The 9,845-nt window shown below is 38.5% G+C and overlaps 1 protein-coding gene across 1 annotated transcript in view; it reads right to left on the bottom strand.

Moving 5' to 3' along the window:
- LOC114906433 (probable ubiquitin carboxyl-terminal hydrolase FAF-X) overlaps positions 1 to 9,327 on the bottom strand; it is a 140,464-nt gene extending 131,137 nt beyond the window's left edge. The window contains exon 1 of the mRNA XM_029241229.1: positions 8,994 to 9,327. The gene's annotated coding sequence lies outside the window, so the exon portion shown is untranslated. The remainder of the gene's footprint in view (positions 1 to 8,993) is intronic.
- Positions 9,328 to 9,845: the final 518 nt, after the last annotated feature.

Below are 9,845 nucleotides of genomic sequence, written 5' to 3'. Positions count from 1 at the left end.
CAAAAAAAAAAAAAAAAAAAAAAAAAAAAATGATAAGAGAACTTTTCAGTTGTGTGTGTGTGGCTTTTAACGCTGGAAATGTTAATTAAAATTAAATTCATGATGAGAGTTCTGAGCAATATGGTAGGGAGCTGGGGTGGGGGTGGGGGAAGGGGAGAGGAGGAGCAGCAGTATCTGACACAGAAACAAGGATTATGAAGACAATGTCTCCCAGGCAGAATGAACAGATAACACATATCTAAATGCTAAAGCCTTAAGTAAGTAGAGACAAAGAACATGAAAAAACTTTACTAAACTGAAATATACTGCAACTAATGAAAGCTTTGATTCAACATAATATTCAAATATTCACCAAAATGAAAATGTTCATCACAGCATACACCTAACAAAAACCGCTGACAGTCTAAAGAGGGCACCAAGGGAAACAGTAAATAAATCACAGTACACTTATAAAATGGAGTATTAAAAGACCTGAAAAATCCTATGTATAACTTTTTAAATGACAAAGTACTAACTTGTACTTTTCAGTGTTTTCATTTATTTTTAAAAAATGAACACAAAAAAGTTAAAAAATACCTAATAACATGATTGCTTCTACATGGTGGTATCACAGAAATAAAATATCTGTACGTGGTGTTTTGCCTTCTATTTCTCTTTTATGGGCTCCAAACCTTTTCACCAGTCAACAATATGCATTAACTTTCATACACACAAAAGCACACGCACACAAACATACACATGTGTACAAGTGCTTAGAAAGAAAGGTAGGCTAGGGCTTCCCTGGTGGCACAGTGCTTAAGAATCCGCCTGCCTGGACTTCCCTGGTGGCGCAGTGGTTGAGGGTCCGCCTGCAGATGCAGGGGACATGGGTTCGTGCCCCGGTCTGGGAAGATCCCACATGCCGCAGAGTGGCTGGGCCCATGAGCCATGGCCGCTGAGGCCATGCTCCGCAGCAGGAGAGGGCACAGCAGTGAGAGGCCCACGTACCGCAAAAAAAAAAAAAAAAAATCCACCTGCTAGTGCAGGGAACACGGGTTCGAGCCCTGGTCCAGGAAGATCTCACATGCTGAGAACCAACTAAGCCTGTGCACCACAACTACTGAGCCTCAGCTCTAGAGCCTGCACGCCACAACTACTGAAGCCTGCATGCCTAGAGCCCGTGCTCTGCAGCAAGAGAATCCACCACAATGAGAAGCCCATGCACTGCAATGAAGAGTAGCCCCTGCGTGCTGCAACTAGAGAAAGCCCGCACGCAGCAACGAAGACCCAACGCAACCAAAATAAATAAATAAAAAATAAAGTTCCCTTAAAAAAAAAAAAGGTAGGCTACACTGGAAATAAACTCTAAGTAAACAGCTCTCAAGGTCTCTTTTAAGACCAGCAGCTTCAGTATCACCTGAGAACTTACTAGAAATGCAAAATCTCAGGGTCTCACTCCAGACTTAGATAATCTAGAAATCTGAGGATGGAGTCCAACTGTGTATTTTTAATTAGCCCTCCAGGTAAATTTTTCTGTATGTTTATAGAAAAATGATATACTTGTTATTCGTACAAGCACTATTCTAAGTTCTTGAAGCATTACTAAAAGAACAATCAAATTTCTCAGAGATAAATACATATTCTGTTTACACAGAACGTGGGACTAATGCCATATAACTTCTGATGGTCAAAACTAACCAGACTCATTAGAAGTTCCCAATAATAGCTACTTAAGGGAAAAAAAAACAAGAAAAAGGTGATCAATAACCTTACAACCTTCAGTAGCCAATTAAATTAACAGAAATGAAATTGGCATACAAAATAGAAAAGCGAGACTTCCCTTATTCTTTCTTAAAATGTCTCATTCCACTTCACCTGCTGTGATAGAAAATGAAATCTAATCTTCAAGTTACCAGCTCAAATATTATCCAAAGTAAAGCAATTTCTTTAATTTGGTTTTCCAATATGTTTAATGATCATGGGATTCATCAATTACAAAAAACAATAAACTGTGAGGTACCATCAAGTAATGCATCAATATGCACAGTATTTCTGGGTTTTGGAAATAAAGTAAAAATGTTGTCCGTTACCAGGCACAGTACTATTCTAGGTTTTCTGTAAAACGCAGAAAAAATACAGGAAAGTTTTCCTGACCTTGCCAAGTTCATTATCCAGTACGAGGGGGAGAATTAACAAATATGAAATAACTCAGTATTAGGTGAGAAGACAAATAAAAAGGCATCAGGATCCAGAAAGGTTAATTATCAACAACTTGTTAGATAAGACAGTTTATGACAGCAACTTCAGAGAAAAGGTAATGGATGACTCCGTACTATTTTTGTCAAGCTCTTTCCCCTCTCTGAGACAGTTCTGTCCATCTGTAAAATGAGCTTTATTAAATCTACGATTCCCTTCCTGTACTACTCAACTTAAAATGATTAACAGGTGAAGTCAAACTAAACTAAGTAATGAAAACTATTAACGAAATCACAAAAATAGAAAGGAGAAATCATGTAGACAATGGTGAACTGATCTGATTATTCAACAATGGTTACTCCCTACATGTCAGACACTTTCCAGTGCTAAGAACAGTGGCTCAGGATCTTAACCTGACCTCAGGTTAAGATCTGAATCTAAAAGAATCTGAAGGAAGACATTAATCAAACCTGAACATCACTTTGTTATAAAGCAGAAACTAACACACCACTGTAAAGCAATTATACCCCAATAAAGATGTTTAAAAAAAAAAAAGCTGAACAAAAAATTAAAACAAGGTCAGAAAAACACACGTATAACATGAAGACACAAGACAGAGCACAGAAACAGAAAAGAGGAATGGAATTTGAAAACTTTACCAAGATCAAGTATTCCTAAAGCCAATACATAAAAATAGACTCCTGCTCTACTATACTTGATACTTATACTGCATGAGAGAAGACTTAAGTTCTTTTTTCTTCTTTTTTAAACTGACATAAGCTGAAAAGTATCAGGGAAATTCCACTGGCTTAATACCACAACTTATACCCTACTGTTACTGAGGCAGAATAAAAGAATGAGGGAATATCAGAGCTAGCAAAATTATCTGGTCCTACCCACCTCCATTCACTGCATATAACATAATGTCTGAGGAAAAAAACAATCTTTTCTGTACTTTGTACACTAGTATGCGATAAGCCTTTAGGATAGGACCAGGTACATAGCAGGTGCCCTACAAATATTTGTTGAAGGTAAAAGCAAACAAGTCTTAAGAAACAAAAAGAGTAGTAGAGCTGAAACTGTAAGTGATAAGAAACACATAATTGAATCATGATTCTAAGCGGAACCCAGTTCCTCACATTCTTTACTGTTATCCTTTTCACTATGTGTCTATGAGCTTGGATGAGATTTTTGATAGCACCACTAATGACATTAAACACTCATAAGAGGATACAGCTGCTTACTGGCAGAATAACAATTTTCAAAGCACTTCAGGTCTCCCCTTTCCCTAAAAGGAACTGCACATCATGGTCACCCATTAAGTATCTCTTTTTTCTCCCTTAATATCTAGGTTCCACCCTGGAACTATTCAGTTAGAAGCCCCTAGAATCTATCCTAGAAGCTAATTAAAATTTTCAATAAGCTCCACAGGTAATTCTGAGCTGAGGTAGAAAATCATAACTATACAATGACTATGAAAACAGAGTAAGAAAAAGGATTTACTGTCAAATACGTGCATAATGCATGTGTACGTTTGATAAAACATAGGACTAGCACACATGTATTTAAAGAATAAACTTAGATATGATTTTGCATCAAACTACAATATTTTTCACATCTTCCTTAAATGTATATAATAATGATCACTTTATAAAAATAAAGTAAAATAAAAATAGGTAAATTCAAACCCCAATAGACAGAAAACACTGCAAGTTTCATACAGTCTCTTTTTCTTCTTTTATAACACTAAGATATAACACTTAAATTGAGGGAACAGAATTGCACGACAAACCAGTCTTTTCTAGATGACTTAAGTGAATGACAGGAAGACAAATGCCTCAATTTTTTATCTCTTACAAATAGTATGTTATTCGAACATTTTTAGAAATAAACATACCAGGGGCTTCCCTGGTGGCACAGTGGTTGAGAATCTGCCTGCTAATGCTGGGGACATGGGTTCAAGCCCTGGTCTGGGAAGATCCCACATGCCACAGAGCAAATAGGCCCGTGAGCCACAACTACTGAACCTGCGCATCTGGAGCCTGTGCTCCTCAACAAGAGAGGCTGCGATAGTGAGAGGTCCGCGCACCGCGATGAAGACTGGCCCCCGCCTGCCACAACTAGAGAAAGCCCTCACACAGAAACGAAGACCCAACATAGCCAAAAATAAATAAATAAATAAATTTATAAAAAAAAAAAAAGAAATAAACACACAATTTAAATATTCTAAATATGCTGGGAATGAAAAGTAAAAGTAATATGCTGGGAGAACTTTATTCAATACACAACTCTGTGGCTACTCCTCAGTCATGAAATATTTTAATAATCTTTAAAACAATATTACAAACAAAAAATTTTAATCAAACCTAAGTCTACTCTGATACATTAAGTTTCAATGTTTAAAAATGAAAAAGAATATAAACCCGTGATTTATTATAGAATATTATGACAATAATTGGTACTATGGTTGGAATCACCATAGCTGAGCCTAAAATTCAAAAGACAAATTCGCTATTAATTAAAAAACTATCAAAAAAGTCATGGTTTTATTTATTCATCTAAAAGATTACAGCTGCATGCTTATAAACAACTGACAAGTGATTACTGCCCACTCTTAAAAGATCACTCTAAGGACTTTATGTTAGACAAATTAGATAAGTGGGTAGAGTTGGGGCGGTAGGGGGTTGGGGGAGTATAACAAATAATTATCAGCATTATTTTAAAAGCTGCACAAATGATTTTAATGCACTATCAGGGTTGAGCAAAAAACTCTGCATTAACCCTTTCCCAAATACTAATATCAGACCTTCTGTTCAAGTTAAGACTAATAATAATGAATACTTATGTATTCATTACATAAGTAATGAATATGCTCCTAAAAGAACTAAATGGAAGTTAAAATTTTATTTATTTATTTATTTATTTTTTGCAGTACGCAGGCCTCTCATCATTGTGGCCTCTCCCATTGTGGTGCACAGGCCCAGCACCCACGGCTCACGGGCCCAGCCTCTCCGCTGCACGTGGGATCTTCTGGACCGAGGCACAAACCCACCTCCACTGCATCCGCAGGAGGACTCTCAACCACTGCGCCACCAGGGAAGCCCTAAAAATTTATTTCTTGAGTGCTGAAATAAGGAAAAATACATCAAGATTTGGGAAATGTAAGGTCAAATTAAAAATGCCATGACATTTAACGTAAAAGTGGTATTCTCAGGATGCTTGCCCAACAATGTAAATGTACTTAGCACCACTGAACTACACCCTTAAAATCAGTTAAGGTAGCAAATTTCATGTGTATTTTACCACAATTTAAAACAAAATTTAATTGTCACTGTCATTTAGAATATAAATTAATTTACCCATTGCTAGTGTGAGGATACACCAGACAGATCAACAGCACAGAACTGACAGTCCAGAAGTAAGCCCCTACTTATAAGACCTTTGAATATGTCAAATAATTGTCAACAAGGGTGCCAAGACTATTCAAGGGCGAAAGAAAAGTCTTTTGAACAACCTGTACTGAAACAACTGGATATCCACATAAAAGATGAATTTGGATTCCTAACTTACACAGTCCACAAAAGTTAACCCAAAACGGATTACAGACTAAGTACTTTAAATATAAAATCCTTAAGGAAAGAAATTTGACTGAATCTTTATGACCTTCAGTTAAACAAGCATTTCTTGGCTAGACTGAAAATGATAAAAAGAAAAACATTAAGGGACCTCCCTGGTGGCATAGTGGTTAAGAATTCTCCTGCCAATGCAGGGGACACGGGTTCAATCTCTGCTCCTGGAAGATCCCGGAGCAACTAAGCCCGCAAGCCACAACTACAGAGCCCATGTGCTGCAACTACTAAAGACTGTGTGCCTAGAGCCCGTGCTCCACAACAAGAGAAGCCACCGCAATGAGAAGCCCATGTGGCGCCATGAAGAGCAGCCCCCACTCACCCCGCTCACTTTCTCTTACTAGAGAAAGCCTGCGTGCAGCAAGGAAGACCCAACACAGCAATTAATTAATTTTAAAATAAAGAAAAACAATAAACTGAACTTCATCAAAATTTGAAACTACTCACTTCAAAACATGCCATACAGAAAGTGAAAAGAGAAAACACAGATGAGGAGAAATACTGCAAGTCATGTATCACAGAAAAGATAAAACCTAAACAAATAACAATTTAAAAAAACTAATTTAAAATATGAGCAGAGTCTAGACAGACATTTCCCCAAAGATTTGCTAACAGCTGATAAGTACATGAGAATATGTTCAATATAATTAGTTACTAGGGAAGTTCAAATTAACCACAATAAGATAGCACTACATACCCACTAGAATGGATATATCCAGAAAGTCAAAATGTACTCAAAATGAACTGGAAACCTCATAAACTCCCAGTAGGAAGTACAACGGAGGCAATCTCTTTGGAAACAATTGCTCAGTTTAAGTTAAACATAAATTTACAATACAATAACTTTGCTCCCAGGTATCTACCCAACACAAAAATGTACTGTTCACACACCAAGGCTTGAAAATTAGTGTTTGTAAGAGCTTTACTTTAAGTCCAGAGCATACAGATGCATATATTACACGATGAATAAACCTCAAAAACATTATCTAAGTGAAAGAAGTCAGATACAAAGACTACATATTTTATGATTCCATTTATCTGAAACATCCATGACAGGCAATTCTAGAGATAAGAAGTAGAGTAGAAATTGCCTGGGACAAGGGGGGGAGTGGGATCTGAGGATCTGGATGTCTGCAGGTAAACGGTAGTAACCAGAGTGATGGAAATACTCAAAAATTGGATTGGTTTGTTGTTTTTACAGCACTGTAAATTTATGCCTAATTGTATATGTTAAAGAAGTAAATTTTATGGTATGTAAAAAATATACCTCACTAAAGTTGTTAAAAAATTAACTTACATGATGACCAAAAGACACAATTGTCATTCCAATTTGTAAGGACAAATCCTTTAACACACACACAAAGAAAGAAATGTGGTGTCCACATTAAAATGCTAAAACAAATGTGAAAATATTAAAAAGCTGAAAGTGTGCATTTGTCCAGCTAGACAATAATTGAATGTTGAAATTTCATTACAAATATCCAATTTCAAACAGAGTAAGCTGCATTAGAAATACTTTATCAAACAAAAATTATCCATGAAAAGTACTTTATCTTACTGAAATCTGAAAATGCATTTCAAAATCATAGAAGAAAAAACCCATCTCTACCTACTAATATGGTTTAAAGTAAAACCTTGTCTTAAAAATTACTTGAGAACTTAAATTGTCAAATGTAATGTTTTGCTGTTATGCTGTCACTTCAGAAATTTTCTCCAACTTCAGAAGAAACATTAGATATTATTAGGGCCAAGCAAGAAGTAGTAACAATAATTAAAATATCAAGATGATAGGTTAAACTTTTGTGTTAAAATTGTAAGGGAAAAGGGTAAGAAAGAAAAAGTTATAATTTAAAAATCTTATCTTGAAATTTATGAAATACAACACATTCTCAGGTGCCCTCTGAATCAATAATTGCAAATAGTTCCCAAATACTGGGACAATGAAGTTTAAAACATTTAAACTAAAACTACATGCTTTAATTATCAAATTAGTAGAGCAAGGAAAATTTGTCTTTAAATTTAAGATAAGCACCAAGGCTTCTTGTCAACTAATGCTTACTCAGGACATAATCTCTAATGATAAGACCCAATGAAAGATCTTTCCTAAGGAGAGCATACCAAATTGTTTTCTAAGACCGAGAGTATGTATAAAGTGTTATACAGCTTCCCAGGATGAACGTGTTTACTGGTTAAGTAAAAGTTACAAAGTATATCATTTTCAAAATACAGCATGACTATTTAAGCCACATTTAAAACTCGCTGAATTAAGTTAAAAAAACTTCGTATTTAAACACCTGTAGCAGAAACTGCACAATGGCATATTCAGTAACATTTTAACAGAATTCCATAAAATAACTGAAATATCTGCTCTGCAACTGTACATTAATATTTCATAAAAATGAAAAGTATACTATATATCTGAAATAATGGCTGACATTAACAAAAATGAAGTTTTAATACTAAGAAACTGAATGAAGCTAGTATTTTTATAGCAACAGACAAAAACAAAAAAGTAAAACCTAGTTTGGAACAGCTCTTCACTGAAACATCTTTCACCCCCTCGGCCCTCACCACTTTGGTGTGCTATCCGAGGCTATCTCGGAATATGGACAAACGTCAAGATCTAATAGCCAGGCGTAGCTGGAACCTAGCTCTACTCCGAATCACTCGGTCTCACTGATGGCGTTTGGTGGCAAGCGCGCGAGAGAATACATCAAGGGTCCTCTAAGGATTGTATCTCAAGGGCCTTTAGTGGAGCGGTTAGCCTCCAGCCATAGATAAAAGCGTGTCGGAAAAGAGAAGGAGGAACAGAGACGTCAGCCATTTTCCCTTACATTTCAAAACACGGATATGTTCCTAGAGCTGAGGATCCCTTTACAGCGGTGTGGGACACTCCAGCCCAGTTAGGGCGAACAACAGGGGGGCTAAAAAGCTCCAGGCTCGGCAAGGAGAAGAGAAGAAATACTGAACAGATCCATTTGTTGACCCCGGGGAAGTGCGGGTGGCGTGGCCACTCACTGCATAATGCAGATGCTTTTACCCCAAAACCAGACAACGTGATAGCTGACGGAGACGCAAAGCTCATCCCAAATACGGAAAAAAACTGCAGATGCCGGGTTCCGGACCGCAGCGTGAGGAAAAAGGCACTGTTCCCACTCCACCCTCCTCCACATTCTGTGGCCCTCTTACCTCTTTTTTTCTCGCGCCGGCGTGTCTCTGAGCTTAGAGGCGCTCCAAGTGGTGAGATTCTCCTGTTTCACGTCCTTAGTCCTCCCGCAGCGGGGGCTTCACCTTCTTGGGCCTAGTCTCTAAGCAGCGACGGAGTCCTAGGTGCCGACACCAACACCAAAATGAGGGGCTAAGGCGGCCGTCTCCCGTAAGGGAGAGGCGGCACGGGGGTCAAGCTCCTGTAAGTCCTGGTGAGGCTGGAAGTAGCTGAGCTCAATAGAGCCCCTAAAGGGCGAGGTACGGCGACGTTGGAGCTCAGGCAGTCGCCTGGCCTCGTCGTCTTCAATATGGCGGATCCGGCAAACAACAACAAAAAAAAAAAACCGCCGGGTCAGTGGCAACCACAGCGGCGCAGATTCCCACCAGCCTCAGCGCCACCCGGAGCCTGGAGGACCAATCCCCGCAACGCTCTGCCGCCAAGTCCCGCCTCTCGGCCTCTCCCCCTACTCCTGCGCAGTCCCTTGCCAGTCAGCTGTTCCTCCCTTTTTTTCCCTTTCCCCTCCCCCATGGCCTCACTCTGCCGGAACTGGAAAGAAGTTCCAACCCAAAGCCGGAAGCAAATCAGTCTGACTGAGGCACCTTGATCTTGCACTGCTGGGAAAGGGGTGGGGACCACACGGTAAACACACAACGTCGGAGAAGTAACTATTGCGCATGCCCTTCCACAGACTGTAATGGGTCTCATTTCTAACCCGTTTCGGTTCTGGAGCTCCTTAGGGGAACAGCTGGACTGAGAACGGGCCAGAATAAAAAAGTACGGTATTGAGACTGGGACTCCCGAGGAGTAACTAATTCGAAGAAGGTATTAAACAC

Source organism: Monodon monoceros, unplaced genomic scaffold, assembly GCF_005190385.1.
Source record: "Monodon monoceros isolate NGI ecotype Baffin Bay Population unplaced genomic scaffold, NGI_Narwhal_1 Super_Scaffold_22, whole genome shotgun sequence".
Taxonomy (NCBI): domain Eukaryota; kingdom Metazoa; phylum Chordata; class Mammalia; order Artiodactyla; family Monodontidae; genus Monodon; species Monodon monoceros.
This window is presented reverse-complemented; position numbering and strand designations above follow the sequence as displayed.